The sequence below is a fragment of the Amborella trichopoda genome, chromosome 1, assembly GCF_054954075.1.
Source record: "Amborella trichopoda isolate Santa Cruz 75 chromosome 1, AtrichopodaSantaCruz75HAP2 v2.0, whole genome shotgun sequence".
In the NCBI taxonomy this organism is placed as follows: Eukaryota; Viridiplantae; Streptophyta; class Magnoliopsida; order Amborellales; family Amborellaceae; genus Amborella; species Amborella trichopoda.
The window spans coordinates 51,297,078-51,320,887 of NC_142336.1; the positions used below are offsets into that span (position 1 = coordinate 51,297,078).

Consider the following 23,810-nt stretch of genomic DNA (forward strand, 5'->3'; position numbering starts at 1 on the left):
CATTTCTGTAATCCATGATCGACTTTTTTGTAATCCATGATCGAAATGTTTGTTTTTTTTACTTGTAATCCATGATCGAATTTTTTGTGTTTTTTTTTTTTTTGTAACCCATGATTGAATTTTTTGTAATCCATGATCGAATTGTTTTTTTCTGTTCTTGTAATCCACGATCAAATTTTTTGTTTTTTTATGTTTTTTTTTTTTTTTGTAATCCATGATCGAATTTTATGTAATCCATGATCGAATTTTATGTAATCCATGATCGAATTTTATGTAATCCATGATCGAATTTTTTGTAATCCATGATCGAATTTTTAGAAAATTTATGATTTTTTTTTTTTAATCCATGATCGAACTTTTTGAAAATTTGTTAATTTTTTTTTTTAATCCATGATCGAATTTTTTGAAAATTTGCTGTACTTTTTTTTTTTTATTTCTTTTTATCCATGATCGAATTTTTTGAAAAATGATGATTTTTTGAAAAGATGTGAAAATCGTGATAAAGTTTTGATTATCATGATGTATTAAACATTTAAACCCAATTTTTAATTTTTATTGTTTGAGTTTGCTGTAAATTTTTTTTTTTTTTTTTCAAGATCGAATTTTTTGAAAATTGATGATTTTCCGAAAAAATGTGAAAATCGTGACAAGGTTTTAATTATCATGAGGTATTAAACCATATTTTAAATTTTTATTGTTAAAGTTTTTGTTGAAAAAATTGTATGTTGATGGATTATTTATGCAAAAAAATGCATGTTATTATATTTTCAATACAAAACTGTATTTTTTTTATCTGTTGTTCATGGATTTTTTAGTTGGAATGACTGATGTTAGCCGGCTCTTTGAAGAATTGTTTTTATTATTAAGTTTTTAATGCAAAAAATGTATGTTCTTGATAATTGAGTTGTAGCCATGTTTGGAGCTTGCATTTTGTATTATTCTAAATGTTTGTAATTGATATGTACGAAAATATTATTGTCAAAAAAGGTATTTTGCAATAACAAATAACAACGAATATGACTACATGAACTACCGCAACATATTATCACTACATATGGTGATTATTTTTCTTTTTGAACTGTCAGGTTAATTTAAACTTTTTACATCTTAAAACAGTTGAATCATGTCAAGATCTACAGAAGACCCTGCATGGCAACATGGGGTCAGACTTGATCCCAACAAGAAAGACAAAATTATTTGTAATTACTGTCAAAGAGTGATAAGTAGTGGGGTACATAGGTTCAAGCAACACTTGGCAGGGGTTAAGGGAGAAGTTTCTGCATGCACTAGTGTCCCTAGTAATGTAAAAAAACAGATGGTGGCAATTCTTAATGCTAGCAAAGGTAAAAAAATTGCCAAACATAGGATGAATGAGGAGATAGCTAGCTTATATACACCATCAAGCAGGAATGATACAGAAGAGCAATATAATTATGACCTAGAAGAGCAATATAATAATGAGTTGGACATGGCCACAAGATTGAGTTTACATGAACAATATCAGAGGGAATGTGGGTTTAGAATGCCTAGTGGGTCTAGCTCAGACATGCATGGTGGGCTTAGCTCCGATATGCATGGTGGGCCTAGTTCAGATATGCATGGCGGGTCCAGCTCGAGCATGTATGGCGGGCCCAGCTCAAATATGTATGGAGGGGTTGGTGGCAATATGTATCAAGAAGAATCAGTTGTTGAAGAAATTGTTTCTAAGTTACCTGGGAGTGCCAGTATTGCAGGTCATGGTCGTAAAGACCCATTTCTCTCAAAGCCTAAGTCACAACAGATGACCCTAAAAGGCATGGTTAAAGGTACAAGAAACATGTTAGGGAGATATGTTGGTAAATGGTTCTACGATAAAGGGATTCCCTTTGATGCAGCCAATAGCCCATATTTTCCACCTATGGTTAGTGCAATCCAGAGAGCCGGGCCAGGGGTAAAACCCCCGACGGCATATGAGCTCAGTGGGCCAATATTAGAGGAAGAGGTAGAGGAAGTTAAAAAGTGGATTGAAGAATATAAACAGAGTTGGCCAATGACAGGAATTACTCTCATGAGTGATGGTTGGTTGAATAAAGTTAGCAAAAAGGAGTTTTTAAACTTCTTGGCCTATTCCCCAAAAGGTACAGCTTTTTTGTCTAGCAAAGACGTATCAGGGACGAAGAAGGATGTAAACTTCTACGTACGACTATATGATCAGATAGTGGAGGAGGTGGGGGATAAGCATGTAGTCCAGTTTATTACGGACAATGCGCGTGCATGTGTTTCTACGGGCAGCAAGTTGATGGATAAGAGGAAGCATCTAGTATGGACCCCGTGTGCTGCACACAGCATCGATCTTATGTTAGAGGAAATCGGTGAGATCAAAATTGTGAAGGAGACTCTAGATGAAGCAAGGTTGGTGTCGAGATTTATATACAACCACTCGAAAATATTATATCTGTTTAGAGAACACTCTAAGAAAAAAGAGATAATCAGGCCTGCCATAACCCGCTTTGCGACCGATTACTTAGCTGTGGACTCCATTCGACAATCTGAAGGTGCATTAAAGAGATTGTTTACTTGTGAAGAGTGGTTAAATGACCGCCTCTCGAAGTCCAGTACCAGTATAAAAGTGGACAACATAATCTCAAATAGGCTGTTCTGGTCTCGATGTTCCAGTGTTGTAGAGGCCACTGCCCCTTTGGTCACGGTGTTAAAAATGGTGGATGCTGATAAGAAAGCTACCATGGGTATCCTTTATGAAGGTATTGAGAGGGCGAAATCAACTATTGGGGAGAAGTGTAATTTTGCTAGCAAAGTGATCGAGATTATAGAAAAGAGGTGGAACACCAAATTCGGACGTCCAATACATTATGCTGGTAAATATATATTTATATCATTACAATGTTTCAGTTTAAATCATTTTTTTATGAAATTGTAAATGACATTTTTCTACCTATATATTTTTTAGGTTACTACTTCAACCCAAAATTTTTCTATTTGACACCTGAACAACCCCACAAGATTATGGAAGGGGTCAGATACATTATTGCAAGGTTGGAGAGAAGCCATCGAAACCAAGTAGCAGCAATACAAGAGGTATTATTTAATGTTTGGGTAAGAACTTCATTGAGTTGTTATATTTGTGAGGAATAATGCACTAAAACGTAATATATTTGTTTTAGCTTGCTATGTATAGGGATGCTATAGGATCATTCGGAACTAGACTTGCCAGAAATTCTCGAACTATGGTGGATCCAGGTTATCCCCTCGCTAATATTTTGTTTATTCATATATTTAATCTTATGAATTGTTCTTGCCCTTACAATGCTTTTTACATTTTAATCCAGCTGAATGGTGGGAGATATATGGTACTGATGCACCTCACCTAAAGAGGATAGCAATCAAGGTGCTCTCCCAGACATGTTCTGCTACTGGCTGTGAGCGCAACTGGAGTACGTTCCAATGGTTGCACACTACTAGGAGGAATCGACTCGCTTCTGAGAAGCTTCATAAACTAGTCTACGTTCATTATAATTTAAACCTTAGAGAGCGACAAATAAGAAGGAAGCTTGAAGACTATGGGCCGATAGACTTAGACACAATATTTGTCACAGACACAGCAGACCGATGGGTAGTAGAAGAGGAGGAGCCAGTGTTGCACAAGAGAGCGTTCCTTGAGGCTATCGGTGATGAAGATATTGAAGAAAGTGATGAGCGGCATGAAAGAGGAAGCAGCCAGCCAATGTATCCACAATATGTCGGTGATATTGCACCTAATGAGGGAGAGTGGGAAGGGGGTCTAAGAGAAAATGAGAGAGATGATGATTCTGAGGCCACCCTATCCCCGCCATATTATTCACATATCGAGTCCCAACAGCAACAGTGTAGGGATGAGCACGACAGTGCAGGTGAGCATGAAGGATGGACAAGCTTCGGGGATTTTGGATTGGGAACACAACAAAACACTAACACTCAGGGATTTGAAAATAGTCAGACGCCCGCTAATATCGATGATTCGTTTTTAGATCGAATCAATGAATTGTCAAACGAATTCAATCAATGGCACCAGCGTGACCAAGAAGAACAACAACGTCGTCTATCATTTTATTTTTAGATCGTATGTTACTAATTTTATGCTTTATTGTAGTCCATGTATGTTGATATACTTATTCCATGATAATTCTATGTTTATCCTTTTGTGTGATGTAAATTAAATGTTGAATGGCGGTTCATACAGGGGAAGAACATATCAATATTCGCATATTCATTCAAAAACATGAAAATTCTTAATGGAGTACCCTCATTTTTTTATTGAATTCCTAGAAAACAATATTTATAATGAATTTTAATAATTTTTTCGGATTTTTTTAAAGCTTTATTCTGACCGATTCACCCGATTCCGATCCGGATCGCCGATTCGCCGATCCAGATCGGCTTTTGGAAAGCTCGATCCCAGTCACTGATCCGGTTTTTAAGCCATTGCCCAAAAGGCTTTTCAATGATACTCTTTAGATCAAAGAACAACTTCTTTTATAAAGCATACATGGCTTAACACGCATGATGCAAAACGTCACACATCATTTAAGTGTGTCAATAGAGGGTTAACTGCAATATATGGTATTGCCGCCACACAATATTACAATTAAGCAGCATCTTGTGGAGGCACGTCAGCTTTACTTACGCTGGCAAGAAGAAAAGTTTTGGACGCTTGCATACAATTATGATAAAAGAGCTGATGGACCAAAGGTCCACCTTAAAGGAATGAACTAGCAAAAAAAACTATTTGAAAAATAGTAACTTTGAATTATTAATCAAATATCCAAGAAGCCTGGGTCCATATTTAAATTGAGAGGTAATTTTTGCGTAAGAGAAAAATGGTCCCTGTTGTGTATTTTGCCATCATGAATTATCGTTTTAAATATTTCATTATGTATTTTATTTTATTTAATTTATTTATTTATTTTTATCGTATTTATTTTATTAAAACTATTATTATTATTATTATTATTAGTAGTTTTTTTTTAAAATTTTTTTTTTTCAGGATTATTACAAGATGTTACATATATCTCAAAAGATCAAGAGATATATCAAATAATCCTAATTATTTTTGGATTTCCATTTTTTTTAGGGGCATGTTTGGGAACATAGATTTATAATATCTTGGATATTACCTAAATCTATTGTTTGGATTGTTTAAAGACTAGGATATCTAAAATCAGGAAATAAAAAATGTGAGTTACTTTTTCATGATCCCATTTCCTAAAAAATAGAAAAAAAATTTGATTTTTTACATTTCGACGGTGTCTTTCCCACGCCGCAAAAACTCTGTCACTCACTTGTTTTATAATTTTATAACCTAAAAATTCTCTCTCTCTCTCTAACGCACTCTTTCATGCCACAGCCCGTGCTCTCTCTCTAACCATGTAACCACTCCTTCAGGCCATGGTCCCTCTCTCTCCAAGCACTCTTCCTCATACTACACACACTCTCTCTCTAAGCCTACGATCTCTTCTCCCTCCCATTCTCAATCTAACCAGGAGACGGCCTCTGCTCCCTAAGCCGTCTCTCACACCACAAACTCTTTCTCTCTAAGCCCACGATCTCTTCTCCCTCCCATTTTCTCTCTAATTATACGCATCCCTCTTTCTCCAAGCCCCGTCTCTCTCATTCTTTAGGGTTTTACTTGGCTCTCTCTCTTACTGTTCCCCATTAGCTCTTTTTTAATTTTTACAAGGCTTTGTATATTTTTTTAGAGATATACACAAAAGCTTGGCTTGTTCAATATCTCTGCATACAAGTACGTTTGTAATTGGGGATTCATTGCATTTTCTTACCCTTTGAATTGTATTTTTTACCCTGTTGTATCAGTCCCAGATCCATGTCATTTACCCTCATTTAGATCATTGTTTGACTGTGTTTTCTTGACATTTTAATTGATTATTGTTTAAGTTAAGATCATAAGGTCATATTGCTCATATTTCATGGATGATTTAATTCAATATTTTGAGTATATGTTGTTGTTTTTGGTTCAATATCTTTGAGCATATGTTGCCTATCTTTGTTTGAAGTATTGTTTTTTGTTTTTTTGTTTTTTTTTTAGATTGTTAGGGTATAAACATGTTAGTTTGTCTGGGTCATAGTTAGCAAGTCTGGGACAATCAATAAATCGGCTCATCATAAAATCGGAAATAAATCGTTTTTATTTTAAAGAGTCGGATGAAAAAATCGGGTGAAAAATACGGATCCGCAAAAATACTTCATATAAAGATATCACTAATATATCGGAGTAGGCTCAAAAAATCGGAGTAAAAAAATCAGATAAATTTATAATATTAGAAAATTTGAAATTCTAAAAAATAAAAATTATGTCAAAGCCATAGCTAATTCATCCATAAAAACTTTACTAGTCTAATATAATTAAATAAATAAATTTAGATGCCGCGTGACTCTCATCCAATCATCTAACATTAAATACAAAATTAACTACTATATACCAAAAAATATGTATCATATAAATCTACCTATTAAATACTTTAAGAAATATACTATATAAATTTATTAATTAAATACTTTAACTATGGTATGGTGATAAATATACTATATAAATTTATTCATTAAATACTTAATAGTCACATATACCAAAAAAAACATGTCGTTTGTTTTCTCTTTACAATGATTTAACTATAGTATGGTGACTATCCATAACTATAATTAAAGTTTTATAAATTTATTTAATTGAAAAGAGGCTCGTAGAAATTTGAATTTTACATATGTATTTACGGTTTAGAGAGAGAAGAATGAAGTAAAGAAAATAGGGCTGGGCTCATAGCCATTAGGGTTTATAGAGAGAAGATGGAAGGAGGAAGATGTCATCGGCTTCACAAATCTGATTTTTAGAGAGAGAGAAAGAAGATGGGATGCGGATTTGGGATAGTTTGAAGGAGGTTTTTCTCTCTGATTTGATATGTTGTTTGAGAGAAAGCCTTAACTATACTGATTTGTGAAGAGGCCCTACCTGACTTTTAGAGAGAGAAAAGGAGGGGTTTTCATTTTCTTGGGGAAATAGCAAGGATTAGGTTAGGTAACTAATCCTATATGTACAATTACTTGCTCCAGTAAGTTTACAGTTTACACTATATTGGTTAGGGAAAATTTTCTATGTTTCCCTTACAACATAGAAGTTCTATGTTCCACTACCATCCAGCCGTCTATTTTTTTATCAAGAGAGCCACTCATCGTTTGATCTTAGATCCGAAATCTCAAAGTATTTTATTTTTAGTTTTTTTAAAACAATTTTTTTGAATATGAAATTTGGTATGTGGCATCTTATCATTGGGGCGCATTTATAAAAAATATTAACAATAATTTTTCGATAAAAAATAGTGACAAAATACCCCTTGAAACTTTTAAGGGTATTTTGGTTATCTTATTTTATTGAAAATATTTTTTCGTTTTAATATAGGAATGGGCGTCCAAAATTTGGTGTCAAAACAATTTATAGAAAAAAAATTAAAAAAAAAACAGTGTAGATACGTGACATTGTGATGGGGGCAATCTTAGCCCTCCATTCAAAAATGGACGGTTGGATAAAAGGTCATAGAACTTCTATGTTTTAGGGGAACACAGAAAGCTTTCCCTATTGTTTATCTTTGTTATTGCATAATAAAAACAAAATATTGATTATTTGTTCCTGTAGTCACACTCTCTGCTTCTCTTTCATTAGTAAAAGACTATGTTTAGAGCTCTAATTTATGACATAAATAGTATTTTCATAAAAGCAATTATCACAAATAATCACGGAAAGCTGTATGTATATAATTTTCTTTACACAATGATTATCTTTGTTATCACATAATCATAAACAAAATATTGATTACTTGGTCCTGTAGTCACATTCTCTGCTTCTCATTCATTAGTAAAAGACTATGTTTTGAGCTCTAACTTGTGCCATAAACAATATTTTCATAAAAACAATTATCACAAATAATCACAGATATGATTTTCTTTACACAATGATTTACTTTACAAATGATTTGCTATAAATAGTATTTCATTTACACAATGATTTTCCATAATAACAATTGAAATCTGCATCTATTTGTTTAAGTTTTAAAAAAAAAGGGAAAAAAAAAATTCATACCTTCAAAATGTAACTGTGGCTTTAAAGAACACAGTGGGGATAAAAATTTATACTTTAGATTTTTTAAAATAATAATTTTTTTTCAAAAGCATGAAAATAGTAATGGTTGCAAGCCTGCAATACACAAAACAAGAAAAAAAATACATCTTTCAAAAAAAAATTATAGGTAAAAAAAGATACGATTTTTTGGCTTGATCTAAATCCTATTATGAAAAAAAGCAGTGTGTTAAACATTTTTATGAAAACTACGCGATTTTCCACGATCTTTTCAAAAAGTCACCGTTTAAACTGTTTCCATAAAAATGCCGGTGATTTGCTAACTATGGCCTCGGTAGAGTCGGGTAGATTTTTCAAGCTAGTGAAACCTCTGTTTCATTATCTTGAAGATTTGTCCATAAACGTTTTTGAGAAGTGTACGGAATAATAATTTTGCTTCTTTTAAGAGTAGCTTTTGTTTCTGTACACAGCACATATCCACGTGATGTGTTTTCTCTCTCTGATTTGCTGTAAAAATTGTTTTGGCCTCCCCATCTAGGCCAAAGTATCAGCCTCTATAAATTTAAGATTGTTTGGTGAATACCCATCAAGATATATATTTTTTTGTTTCAAAGAATAATTTCTTGAAACAATTAAAGTATCTCGATTTGTTTGACTGCAAATATATGCAACAAAGATGATTCCACATTTCTTTGTAGTGACATATCAAGTCACGTTGCTCAAAATATTCAGTTCGACCAATTCCAAAATCGATGCACTAATCCCAGCTAATGAAATCCGAAAAAAACAAACTGCAAATTACCAAAATCCCAAGATCACTCACACTAAAAGTTTATTCTTCAAGCCTTTGGTGGTATTGATTCCATCATTGAGGTATTGGATTCCTCAAGCCCTCTTGTACTGCCAATTCCACAAGCCATAATCCTTGGTGCACTAAATTCCAACAATGTTAGGTCTACAACTTCCCATCTCTTCCATCCCTCATTCTCTCTATCCAGAGACCTCACTCTCTCCTTTTCATACATGGACAACCAAGCATCTTCCATGCGTCTACCCCTCGCAGTCTTCTATATCTTTTTATCCATCCGAGACTAGCCACACGTTCTGTTTTTTTTGGGTTAGCAAATATCAGTGGGGATTTGAACCCTTACCACTTAATGAGAATGGAGTCGGAAACTTCATTATAAGGTTCAATAGTACCACCACCAAAACCCTAGCCCATTCTTAAAACCATCCGCCTTGCCCTATATCTATATATATTCATAACATTCGCTATATTAGGCATCTCACATGATAGAAGCAAGTTGAGATAGGCAAGAGAGGCCATAAATTTCATGAACTTTTTGGTTTGGATTGCATTCCAACTGGTCATTGTCTCATGTTTTGCTGCAGAGCAAGTTTCTCAATATATTAAGTTACAACAACTCAAGTACCATAAACTTCCAAGCTTACCGAAAAAGCATCAAAAGCCTACTCTTCAAAGCATTTACGACATTAAATATCCAACTAAAAGATGATATTGTCCAGGATCTGGTAAGAGCGTGCTTGTATCATTATTAAGTTTGTATCATTATTATGTTAGTGATGTTGCTCTGTGCTTGTACCAAAGACATGTTTTAGAAAAAATGTCCAAAGCTGTAGCATTGTCCTCTTTCTCCTCTTCAAATGTGTTACTATTGAAGGGTTTAATACAAAGCAACTATAGTTGTTAGAAAAGTTTGCTTTAATACAAAATTAATTTAATTGTCACCCTTTATCAAATTTCCCATTGCCAAACAGATGAAATTGCACCACAGTTTACGCCTGAAGTAACCCGCCATGGACAGCTCTGCAAACAAATGCCTAACCACTCAGCATTTCTTAGAGCTGGAGCCTTCTCTCTCAAAGAAGACCCTAGATGTGCTCGACACCTGTGGCTTCCATTTATGCATTCCAGTTCAGAGGGCGACAATCCCTCTCCTCTGTTCATACAAGGACGTCGCGGTCGATGCGGCCACTGGTTCTGGAAAAACCCTAGCTTTCATTGTACCTGTCATCGAGATTCTTCGGAGGATCTATGAGCCTTCTAAGCCCCACCAGGTCCTTTCTTTCTCCTCTCTAACTCTTTCTCTCTCTCTCTCTCTCAATTTTTTTTTCTTTATATGTATTGATATAAAAAAGTGTCTTAACTGTTTTGAGCATAATAATCACTGATTATTTGTTGCTTTTGTTCTGGTCATTGGATGATTCAAGTTTTTTGGTTGTGGTTTAGAACTTTAATGAGTTAGAGAGCATTGGGGGATGCAATATTCTTTTGTTATTCATTGGAAACCCCAACCCTAATTTCTTATTTCTGGATTTGGAATGCTGGAACAATTGGGACTTCATTTTTCTTTTCTTTTTTTCCTTTGCTGATTATTGTGATTTTATTTTGTAGTCCTTCAATCTCTATGATTGGATGTTTTTTTTTTTTTTTTAATTTTCTATTTTTTATATTTTCTTCCAATGAATTGTGAATGTTGCTAAGAGTTGAATGCTTCATTCTTGAAAGAACATTGCAAGCATGCCTTTTAATAGATAGTGTGCTATCAATTTATGGGACTTCATTTTCACATATAAAAAAAATCCACTTGATGTTTCTTGGTTTTTTTGTTTGACTATTTGTAGTTTGTTTGTTGTCATTGTTATAAAGTATTGGAGTTCTTTTAATTCTGCTAGCCCTGTTCATGGCTACTTAGAGCCCCAAATGAACTGGTAGTAAAGAATTTACTTCAAGTTAATTAAAGTCTATATTTCTTCGTTTTACTGAAGTTTTGATGCAAAATGTTGCTATGCTTATGGTTTAAATTATGTTTTTTATGGTATCTGCATAGAGTGATACAATATGTGACCTCAGTTATTCTTTTCGAAGGTTTTGGGGATAATTATTTCTCCAATGAGAGAGTTGTCAACGGAAATTTATCATGTTGCAGAGCCTTTCAGTTCAACGCTTCCAAATTTTAAGGCTGCACTTCTTGTTGGGGGTTCAAACATAAAATTGGATGTCGAAAATATAGAAGAGGAGGGAGCAAATTTATTGATAGGTACACCTGGGACGCTTTTTGACATCATGGAGCGTTTGGATGTCCTTGATTTTCAGAACTTAGAGGTACTTAGTTTAAGTTTTTCCATCATTTTAATAGCATAGAATAGTTAGCTTTGCTTCTTTGCTGTTAAAATATTGTGCAAGTGCGTGATGAAATAAAAAATTGAGAGAAAAAATGGGGATAAAAATCTACAAAATTGTCAATATTTTGAGTTTGGAATTTGTACAAATTGTCTGTAGAGCAATGATTTCATACAACCGTTGTATAGTAATATGATGCAACAACCTTAAAAAGCCATCTCGTGGCCATTTGTTTGATCCAAAATTTGAAATATCACTCTTTTCATTCTAATTAAAAATCACAAATAAAAATAAAATTTGAAAACACAACCTAGAAAGTATTTTTTTAGCCCAATTAACATAGGCCATTCATTTTCGTGAGATGCTTAGATCTAAGCTTTATAAGGATTTTTTCATTTTCAATTTTTTTGGATGGCTTTATTATCATTAGATGAACAATGTTAAAAAAGAAAAAAATGATTTTGAATTTGTAAAGGCTAAGATCTTGAAATTCACAAAATGAATAGTCTAGATTCATTTTAGGAGGGGACTCATTTTGACCATAACTAGGGTTCAAATTGAACTTGTTTTTTGGGGGGGATTGATTATTGAGATGAAGAGAGTGTGTGTGCAAAATTTGAGGTCATACAAATACCACAAACATGGTTTTGTAGAAATGTCGTTGCATTATACTATGATACAACCGTTGCATTGGATCATTGCTCTTGTCTGTATGATGTAGGGGCAAAGTGGTTTCGGGGCTGTTACTAATGTTTCTTTGAACAACGCTTTCTGGAATATTCCTTTTATAGGTTTTTTTATTTTACATTATAATTAAAGAAACAACTTTTACATTATAATTAAAGAAAAAAACTCAAAATAAGAAGTTGGCTTGATGGGGTACTTATATTTGTTGTTTAAAATTCGCGTGGTATGATTCTTGCATTTCTTTGATAAATGAAATAGATATTGATTCTTGAGAGGCAGATAGGCTTTTGGATATGGGGTTTCAGAAGCAAATAACCTCCATCATGCCTCGCTTGCCAAAGTTGAGAAGAACATGCCTTTTCTCAGCAACTCAAACTGAGGCTGTTGAAGAGCTCTCCAGAGCGGGTTTGAGAAATCCTGTGAGCATTAATGTTCGGGCAGAGGTTAAGGCACATGGTGAGTTGGCTCCTTTAGCAAATGCATCATTTTCCAAGACACCTTTTGGACTTCATATTGAGGTATTTGCTGTTGCACACTATTCGTTTGTTTTAAGTTAGAGTAGTTTTTGCTAGCAAAGGTTTAAACTGTGGTTATACATGTATTTGAAATGTTTGTTGTCGTTGTTATAATACTAATACTATTATTATTGTTGTCGTTCTTATTGCTCTTATTATTGCTGTATTGACAGATTTTAATAATATTATCAATGTTATTACTATTGTGGATTGTAATTGTCATTGTTGTTGTTGTTAGTGTTATTATTATTAGTATCATCGGTAAGTACATTTCTTTTTGGTAAGCTGATTGGTAACTTTAAAGAGGGACTGATTTTGAACTCTTGACCTCTCTCACTGAGGTTCATTCTCTTTGCTATTGTGGGCCAAAGCAGATAGTAATGTGATATTTTTCACTCTTCTTTCATAGAAACTTGTCCCCGCCGTCTAACCAGTACTGCTACTTATGATCTTTGGTGATGAACTTGATGAAAATATCTCGTTTCCATCATCATCATCATCATCATCAGAGCCTTTTCCTAACTACTAACTACTTTATTTCTTTTGGTTTTGCAGTATTTGGAATGTGAAGCAGATGAAAAGCCCTCACAGCTTGTGCACTTCTTGTCTGAGAATTCCTCCAAAAAAATTATTATATAAGATCATGTTCATAATGCTAGGTCTCCAATAAATTTTTTGTTGTTCTGTAAATAAGCCAAAAGATTATATGATCAATTTTTTGTTGTTCTGTACATAAGCCAAAAGATTATATGATCTTGCAGAAACATATCATGTGTTCACTCCCTCAGGTAAAACCCTAGCTAGGAATACTTTTAGGATCCCAAGTTTTGGGATGTAATGTCCTTACCTTGGACATCCATATCAAAGTGTTTCAAAATTAAAATTAAAATTCAATATCCATCTTATTTGTTGCAAATGCTCAATTGGTCATTATAAAGTGGATTCCAAAATTTCAGGATGAGACAATCCTCTTACGTAGTTTTTGCCTGAGGTAATAAGTTACAATGCGCTCTTGTGGGAGTATTCTATGTAAGCTGGTATATAATGTGATTGAATTTAAAGCTTATCTTATTTAAACATGTTGCTGGTGTTATTATTGGTTTCCAAGAGTCTCTGATTCTGACATCTCAAAATGCGCTTGAAATTCAGATATTTCATGACATGTGCTTGTGTTGATTATTGGGGGGCGGTGCTACGTCAGCTTGTTACTCTTAAAGGATGCCCTTTGATTCCTCTTCATGGGAGGATGAAGCAGGTATCGACATTGATATGAATTCTAGTGTCTACCAGTCTCTTACTTTAGTAGGTTGCATTGTCGCTGCACTTCTCAAATGAGTATAAAAAATAGTGCATAACTCTGGAAAAGAGGTTCTGATGCTCCTCAAAATAAAAATACTTGGGATTGAACACTCACATCAAATATGGGGTGTCTTGGGTGTTAATAAATGGCATTCTATGAGGTGCTATGGTCTGGCTTCCATTCTATGAGGTGCTATGGTCTGGTCGTCGAGGACATGGAATTGATTTTGATTACTATGATTGAACTACGTAATATTTTAGTCGCTAGGACACTCATTTGCGGTTTATTGAGTTACCTGTTATTGGCAAAGCCTCTCCAAGTTATGGGGTGAAAATGTTCTGGATGATAAAAACATATTAAGTTCATTGTTTTGATTGGATTTATTCTTTAATTTCTACTCTTTTATTTTCCTTGAGTGGTGAAGAAGGGTAGGCTTCTGAGGAAATTCATTCGAGTTTGAATTTCATTGACAAAAAAAGGGGCGTTCTTTGTGTTGTTTTTGGGTTGGATCTCTTGAATGGATTTTGAAAACTTTTACTCCTTTGCATCCTCTTGTAGACTGTGAGGGAGAAAGCATTGGCGTCTTTCACAGCACTTTCAAATGGTATTTTCCTATGCACAGATGTTGCAGCACGAGGGCTTGATATTCCGGGTGTTGATTGGATTGATCAGGTAAAGTAATATATATATATATATATATATATATTGGAAAGAGCTAACAATAGCTGGCCAGCTATAATGAATAGTGTTATAGGTGGAATGGAAACAGTTAGATCTTCATCATACGGTTCAGAATGCATATCACTGTTTTAATTTTAATTATTTTTCTATAAATCGGATCATAATGAAATTTTGGACATATGTTTTAAAAAATAAGACGCACAAATAAAAAATCTATAAAAAATATTTCTCAGAATATAAAATGATCGAAATACCCCTGAAAATTAACGGGGGTATTTTGGTCATTTTAAATTATTGAAGATAATTTTTTTATATTTTTATATGGTGCGAAATAGCGTTAGGTATATACATCCAAAATTTCATATTAATCAAATTTATATAAAAAAAGTTCAAATTAAAATAGTGATGTGCATTCTAAACCACATGATGAAGAACTGACGGCTCCCATTCCACCTATATACTATTCATTGTAGCTGACCAGCTGTTGTAAGGTGTACCCATATATATATATATATATATATATATATATATATATATATATATATATATATATATATAAATGAGATTTTCTACGGTTAACAACCCCCCAAATTACATAGGTTCAAGTTATAGACCCTTGTGAACCGTATTTTTACTTTTACTGTCCCTATATTACTTGAAGACCAAATGATACAGAAGGGCATTTTGGACTTTTTACTTCCAAACTTGAAAAAAATTGAATTTTGAAATTTAAAGCTCTTCTCTCTCTCACACGCATTCCTATTCTTTCTCTCTCCTTGCTGTCCCCCTTCCTATTCTCCTTGCTGTCACCCTTCCTATTCTTTCTCTCTCCTTGTTGTCCCCCATCCTCTCTCTCCTTGCTGTCCCCCTTCCTATTCTTTCTCTCTCCTTGCCGCCCCCCCTCTTATTCTTTCTCTCTTGCTCTCTCCTTGCTGTACCCCTTCCTATTCTTTCTCTCTTTCTCTCTTTTGATCGCATATGAGAGATTTCCAGCCAAAAGAGAGCGAGGATGGGGGAGGGAAATGCGCGAGATAAAGAGAGAGAGGATGGGGGACAGCAAGGAGAGAGAAAGAATAGGAAGGCGTGTGAGAGAGGAGCTTTAAATTTCAAGTAAAAAGTCCAAAATGCCTTTTTATATCGTTTGGTCTTTAAGTAATATAGGGGCAGTAAAAGTAAAAATACGGTTTACAAGGGTCTCTAACTTGAATCTATGTAAATTGAGAGGTTGTTAACCCTAGAAAATCCCTATATATATATATATATATATATATATAGGAAGATACTACAAAATGTCTATCGGCGAAAATGAACAGAGATTTCACCTACCCTCAGCACCTTCCAAACTTCATTGCACGGTCACAGTTGTCTGGTAGTGTTTCATTTTTCATTTTTTTTACTAATCGGAATGATCTGAAATTTGGATTTTTGGGAGTATTTTGGTCAATTTATATTTTATCAATTATTTTTTTTCATATTTTTATTAGGTGCGCCTCACTAAGATGTACATACGCTCCAAATTTCAAGTAATTTGGATTTGTAGAAAAAAAATGAAAATTGAAACACTACCGGACAATTGTGACCGTACGATGAAGTTTGGATGGTGATGAGGGTAAGTGAAATCACTGCTCATTTTCGCCTATAGGCGTTGGAAAGAGTTTTCCATATATATATATATATATTATGTTGTTAACTGTAGGATATTTATTCTTATGGCCAGCCAATGATGGATTTCCCCATTTGCCCATGTGCATCCTTGGATAATTTTGTAGTGAACCGTCATTTGCACGTGGCTTGGGCACCTAGGTGTTAGAGCATGAATGCTTCCACTTCATTAGTACCATATTGTGTTGATTGAAGCTTCATCAAGAAGTCCAAATTGTAGCTAGGAGTGGGTTGTAAACTTGTAATGATTCTGCTTATCCTGTTGAATTGGATTTGAGGATTGGAGGACATTTTTCTTGAGAACACAAATACTACTATGGGTTTCAGTGTGGAACACTTTTGCATCAGTCTAAATCAATTATATATTAAAGAACTTGGGTGATATGTTGAATACTTTGTCTGCAGTATGATCCTCCTGAAAATCCAAATGTTTTCATACACAGTAGGATGAACTACAAGGATGGGTAGAACTGGCAATGCTATTGTTTTCCTTTTACCAAAGGTTTACTTCATATGCATGGATAATTGTCTTTACATATTATAAATTAGCTGTTCTTTAAGCATATTCAACTATGAAATCTTGGTTCCACACAGGAGGATGCTTATGTGGAGTTCCTCCAGAAAAGAAGGGTTGCACTTCAAGAAAGGAAAAATTCAAATGGCCCCCAGGATATAACCCCTGAGGCAAGTGGTTACAACTTTATCATTACTTGATGTACATAAGCATGCTATTTGTGAATGCTCTTTTTTGTTTTAGGTTGGATCCTTTTTATACAGATCTTTTTTTCAGCGTTCTGCACACTATTTTGTGGATGTAGACATGGTGAATTTTTTGGGAACATGATTATTAGAGAAAGAATTTTATGTTCCAATTTCCATTGAAAAAGATGCCATGTAATCCAAGGAATTCATGCTCATGGTCTTCTTGTAATGTTGGAACATATAGGGAGTTACCATGTATACCCCGGAAGTCACATCATTTATGTCAAAACTTATTGAGAACTTTGTAAATCTTATTATCACCATCAAGGACCATGGAAAATTTTGCATTATTTGGATGCTACTTAAGTGGTTCAGTACTTAAAAAGGATGGTGACATTAGCCAAGTACCCTTGGAAATTCAGTCTGGCAGTTTGCATACTCCATCATGTTGAGATCCATAAATGCTATGCCAACATTTAATTTATTGTTTCATTGTATAGAGTGTTTTCTGAACCTCTTTTTTAACATGTATGGCAACTACAATCTAGAAGTCAAAACTATGATATGGTTTGGCTGCTTTTTTTTTAAGTATTTCGTAAATAGGAGTCATCTTGTAATTTTAAATTTGTTTTGGCAGATACGTGCGACTGTAAAAAAGGACCATGATGTCATGGAAAAGGGACTGAGAGCATTTGTATCACATGTTCGGGCTTACAAAGAGCATATTTGCTCTTATATTTTCAGGCTTGCTTCTCTAGTCAATTTAATGATACATATTTGCTCTTATATTTTCAGGTTTGTTTCTCTAGTCAATTTAATGATACAAGCTTTTAGTTATCAGAAACTCTCCAAGGCTCATATTTATTCCTTCCTCTTTTAGATGGAAAGAGCTGGATATTGGTAAGCTAGCTATGGCCTACTTCAGCTCCCTTCGATGCCAGAGCTGAAGCGCTATTCCCTGTCAACCAATAACTTCACACCTGCAAATGATATTGATTTTCAGAGATCAAGTATGAGTATGTCCTCTTCACTTTGTCAGGTCTACTTTATATGTCTGGTGCCTAAGTTTATTTCACTTGATGTTTGAAGTTTTTAAGAATTGAGTTCATCAGTACACTTATTCATTTGATCATAATAGAAGTTTTGGAAAAATATATTTTAACCCAAATAGGTTATGGAAAACCTTGTTCACTGGGGTCATTGCCATCCCATGAAATGATGGATTGTGACGGAAAGAGAATAGGAGATCACGATTCGGTCACATCCTGTTTCGGGTGGGTCTCACTCTCCCTTGTCATCCATCTTTTTCTTGAGTAGTGATAACACAACGAGAACCATAGACTCTTGGGTCATAACCATTCGATGACACACGAGGCACATGTGATGGAGTGGGTGGAAGGACCAACCGTTAGGGTCATGTCCTGTTCTTCTGGTCGTCCGTCATTTCATTGGATGATTTGTGTCCCTTTAGGTATAGTATCATCATTGTTAACCATGCTTTATCCCAACTACAGGATTCAAGAAATAGATGTGGCAAAAATTTTACACTGGCTGCTAACCTAGCACAACCCTCCCCCTTTCTCTGGGCTTAGAACAGGCTTGACCGGTTTAGGACCTCCTATGGTGGAGTTAATTCCTATCCATAGTTATTGGAACATGGTTTAAATAAGTTTAATCTGTTAAGTAAATGCATTCTTTTTTTTTGTCTTCATTAACTTTGGAAGCCTAGAAGAATTGAAACCATTGAATTAGATTATTCTCTTTGATCATCTAAACGCAGAGACAAAGCTCGTGAGAAACAGAGAAAAAAGAATTTCTCAAGGAAACAGTAGGTTGCTTCTGAACCAAAGCCCAAACCCATAAAGCCAATGAATGATACCAAAGGAGAGTTGAAGAAGAAGACACAAAGGCAGAGGCAGGCTGTTCAAACGGTCGAAGATGAAGAAGAGAAGGAGAGAGAGTATCGCCTTTTGAAGAAGTTAAATTAGGGTACTATTACTGAGAGTGAGTTTGCAAAGCTAACTGGCATGGATGACTGCTCGGAAGGAGAGTTGGGTTTGCTGGAATCCGGCAATGTGAGCCCCGAAGTCAAAACCAAGAAGAGCAAGCAGAGAAATCTAATTGGAAAAGCAGGGAAATCAAATTGTCGAAAAGGGAAATCTGTCAGTAAAAAAAGTAACCAATTTTTGAGGCAGTGTTCCAGAGTTTAATCCAAAAAAGGCGGCGAGATTTTTCAGAGTTTAAATAAACAAAGCATGAGTGAGTACGATGAGCCTTTTCATCTATTCTTTTATTTTACTTTTTTATCATTTTAGCGTCAGGGAATATGAAGACGGGATTTAGAGTAGGTGAGGGTTTCTGTAAATTATGAGCGTTTTTTATCCTTTCCTCTCAAATTGAAATTTTGCGGTCTGCCCTTTATAACAATCTTCTGTATATTAGATTATGGCTTCGCTCCCTGTGGTTTAGATAACCCCTCATTTTTGGGAGTCAGTAGCATTTGAAGTCTACTGTTACTAGTGGGTTTGATAACTCTCGTTAGTTATTCTTTTCCCTTTAGATGCATGAAGAAATTATAGTTGTATTTATTTTTAATTTTGTTTTTAAGGATACGTGACTTTTTGTTGATTTGCGATTTTGCTTGTTTTACTCAATGGTGCCATTCCTTTTGATCATTTTCTGATATAAGTCTGTGTACAGTGCTCCCGCGGGAGCATACTCTTCATTTACTCCTTCAGTTAAGAGTGGATGGACTTTTTTCAATCTCAAAATTTGGGAACCACCTAATAATTGGCAGATGGTTATTTCCATTTTTGAGTTCTCCAAATGCTTAGATCTCACCTCTTAAGAGTTGGACGGTTTTTATGAGGTATTAAATTTTGAGAAAGGTTTCTATGCCTCCCTTATAGCATAGAAGTTCTATCTTCTTTTTACCAGCCATCCAATTTTGATCAAGAGAGCCCCTTATTGTTTGATTGTAGATCCGATGTCTCAAAGTATTTTATTTTTAGTTTTTTTATACAAATTATATGAATATGAAATTTGGTACGTGCCATCTTCTCGGTGCACCTATTTAAAATATTAAAAATAATTTTTTGATAAAATGTAATAACCAAAATACTTTTTGAAACTTTTAAGGGTATTTTGGTCATTTTATTTTATTAAAAATATTTTTTTTATATTTTTTGCTAATGAAAGTTTAATAGAGGAAGGGACATCTAAAATTTGGTATCAAAATAGTTTATAAAAAATTAAAATTAAAAATAAAATAGTGTAAAGACGTGACATTTTGATTGGGGCCATTTTAACCCTCTATTCAGATTGGATGGTTGGATAAGGGGAAAGATAGAACTTCTATGCTACAAGGAAAGCATAAAAAGCTTGTCTAAAGTTGTTCTTTTTTAAAAAAAAGGTTTATATAAGGGTGAGATCTTAAACTATCAGATTAAGACGCACTTCAAAAATTTACTAGATGTTTTGATGGCCAAAAATTTTCAAATCGATCATTTCGATCTCAAGATTTACGGACATGAGAAAAAATAGATTTCACATCTTGAAAATATTGCATCTTGGAATGCATTTTTTGGACCATCAATTTTCAAAAAAAATAAATTTCATTGTAGAAAAAATAATTTAATATAGTCTATATTTCTATGTAAGTCCATATAAAATACAAAATATGCATAGGTTGGGACGGGCCATTGATTGTGACCGGAGTCCACCCATGTAGATCACTAATCTTGGATTTAAGCTGGACCTGTCCCTTGAGCTAGAACTAGGAGCTCAGCCCATGTTATATAGACTAGGAGGATTATTACATTTTTTTAATTTTGATTTTAAACATTTTTAACACTCGTATACTAATATGTATATATATTTGTATTTTTAATATAGCCGTGCACGAACTTTCTTACTCCCCCAACCTTGAGCAGGGAAAAAAAAGTAATGCTAGGTCACAAATGCCAAACAAGAAACTCCCCCAACCTTGAGCAGGGGAAAAAAAAGTAATGCTAGGCCACAAATGCCAAACAAGAAAAAAAATATTGTTGAATTTTTTAAATGCTAAAATAAATGATTCACTTCCTTATCTCCCAATTTCCTATTTCAATTGGAGAGAGTTTATAATTATATTCAGAATATTTGGTCTTCTTTACAAAATAACTAAAATTATATTTTATCTCAAGAGCCAAATAACTTCTTTTGATGAAAATTAGACCCTAATTAGACTGTAACTTCTCTCTCTAAAGTTAGTCAGAGACATGCCATGGCTCTCAGACTCTTAGAGAGAGAGTGAGACAGGGCATGGCTGTCAGAGTCTAAGTAGGTGATGCCAATTGGAATATTTTTTTTTCTTTTCAGTCACTCTCCTATTTTTTGCCCTGTCACTCTCTAGTCTCCCTAAACAATACGTGTATTGGGAGCTTACGCTATAACCTCAAAAAGCAGACCCATCTCCTCAATTCAACGGTAGAGATTCAAGGAGGCACGTAACCTTTTAGAATATTTATGTCACCCACAAAAATTGTTGCGTAATTGAAACGGTCAAAATTTAGAAGAATACAAAAATGGTAAAAAAAAATATATTAAACAAATAATAAATGAAGTTAAATTTAAAGCATAAGATAATCTATGCAATAAATTGTGAAAATATATCTTCAAATTAACAAAAATAAGAGAAAAAAGTTGTACGGATCTAAACTATATTAAATGCGTTAGAAGTGAGGAGTCCTGATGAATGATGATCATGTCAACAAAAAGTGGAGAGTCTATTTCTAAAAATTATTAAATAGCGAACACAATGAGAACATACTGGGACTGGTGGTACAAGTGACAACGGAGGTCATTGATATATTCGTAGGATTAGGATTTCAGAAGTGAAAGAAGCTTTGAAAAATATGTAGAAAGAAAGGCTTTAGGACCAGATGGTATCCCGATAGAGGTTTGGAAGTGCATGGCATCGACTAACTGACGAAGCTATTCAACAAGATGTTGAGAACAATGAAAATGCCAAATGAATGGAAAAAAAGTATTGTGATACTTATTTACAATAACAAATGAGACATACAAAGTTGAGCAAACTATTAAGGATCAAGCTTATGAGCCATACTATGAAGCTCTAGGAGAGAATCATTGAGCAACAATTAAGGCATGAAATGAGAGTATTTGAAAATCAATTTGGTTTTATGCCATAAATGTCAAGAGACTATTTTCCTTCTTAGGCAATTGATTGAGAAATCCAGGGCAAAGGGAAAAGACCTTCACATAGTCTTTATTGAATTAGAAAAAGCTTATGATAAAGTACTTTGAATTTTGATTTGGAGAGTGTTGAAAAGAAATGCGTCTCTAGACGCTACATCGACTTGGTGAGAGATATGTACACTGAGCGATAACTAGTATACGAACAACTAATAGAGAGATGAGTGAGTTTTCAGTGACAATAGATCTACATCAAGGGTCAGCATTGAGCCCGTACCTTTTTGTCTCGGTTATGAACAAATTAACTAAGCACCTACAAGATGAGGTACTGTGGTGCATGTTGTTCGCAAATGATATAATTTTGATTGATGAGACCCAGAACGGCATCAATACAAAGTTAGAACTTTGGAGGGATGCTCTAGAATCCAAATGTTTTAAAATTAATCAGACAAAGACAGAGTATATAGAGTACGAGTTTAGTAATAATAGGAGTAGAAACAAAGAAGTAGTTAAGATTGACGGTCATGAAGTACAAAAAACCATACTTTTGATATCTTGGATTGATAATCTAAGAAAATTGAAAGATTTATGAAGATGTCACACACAGAATTAGAGCTAGGTGGACGAAGTGGAGATGTGCAACTTGAATTTTTATGTGATCGACGCATGCTAATTTCCATTATATGGGAAAAGATGTTGTGCGCCCAGGTTCATACTGCTATAGTAAATGCCTACTTGAACCTGGGCCGATCTGACAATCACGGATGTTGGATAGTCTTTGAATTTTAAATTTTTTTCCACAAACCTAAATCACTTGAAATCAGTGTTTAAAAAACGCCGAGTCGAACCGGAAATCCATGATAGATTTTTTTGAAATACTTGATCGATTTTTTTGTAATCCATGATCGAATTGTTTTTTTTTTTTTTTTTGTAAACCATGATCGAATTTTTTGTTTTTTTTGTTTTTTTTGTAACCCGTGATAGAATTTTTTGTAATCCATGATCGAATTTTTTGTAATCCATGATCGAAATGTTTGTTTTTTTTCTTGTAACCCATGATCGAATTTTTTGTTTTTTTTTTTTTTTTGTAACCCATGATAGAATTTTTTGTAATCCATGATCGAAATATTTGTTTTTTTTTTGTAATCCATGATCGAAATGTTTGTTTTTTTTTTTGTGATCCATGATCGAATTTTTTGTTTTTTGTTTTTTTGTAACCCATGATAGAGTTTTTTGTAATCCATGATTGAATTTTTTGTAATCCACGATCGAATTGTTTTTTTTCTTTTTTTGTAATCCACGATCGATTTTTTTGTTTTTTTTTGTTTGTTTTTTTTTGTAATCCATGATCGAATTTTATGTAATCCATGATCGAATTTTATGTAATCCATTATCGAATTTTTGTAATCCATGATAGAATTTTTTGTAATCCATGATCGAATTTTTTGTAATCCATGATCGAAATGTTTGTTTTTTTTTCTTGTAATCCATGATCGAATTTTTTGTTTTTTTTGTTTTTTTGTAACCCATGATAGAATTTTTTGTAATCCATGATTGAATTTTTTGTAATCCATGATCGAATTGTTTTTTTCTTTTTTTGTAATCCACGATGGAATTTTTTGTTTTTTTATGTTTTTTTTTTTTTGTAATCCATGATCGAATTTTTTGTAATCCATGATCGAATTTTTTGTAATCCATGATTTAATTTTTTGAAAATTTGTGATTTTTTTTTTTTAATCCATGATCGAATTTTTTTTTGTAATCCATGATATAATTTTTTGAAAATTTGTATTTTTTTTTTTTAAT

General features: G+C 33.8%; 1 pseudogene across 1 annotated transcript; it reads left to right on the plus strand.

Annotated features, from left to right (window-relative positions):
- The first annotated feature begins 9,013 nt into the window (after positions 1 to 9,013).
- LOC18448962 (DEAD-box ATP-dependent RNA helicase 18-like) lies at positions 9,014 to 19,093 on the plus strand (annotated as a pseudogene). The gene is made up of 12 exons (XR_016058993.1): positions 9,014 to 9,649; positions 9,896 to 10,195; positions 11,007 to 11,250; positions 12,207 to 12,466; positions 13,019 to 13,122; positions 13,613 to 13,718; positions 14,322 to 14,435; positions 16,512 to 16,608; positions 16,701 to 16,790; positions 17,446 to 17,552; positions 17,689 to 17,824; positions 18,589 to 19,093. The product of XR_016058993.1 is annotated as a DEAD-box ATP-dependent RNA helicase 18-like (transcript).
- The last annotated feature ends 4,717 nt before the right edge of the window (positions 19,094 to 23,810 follow it).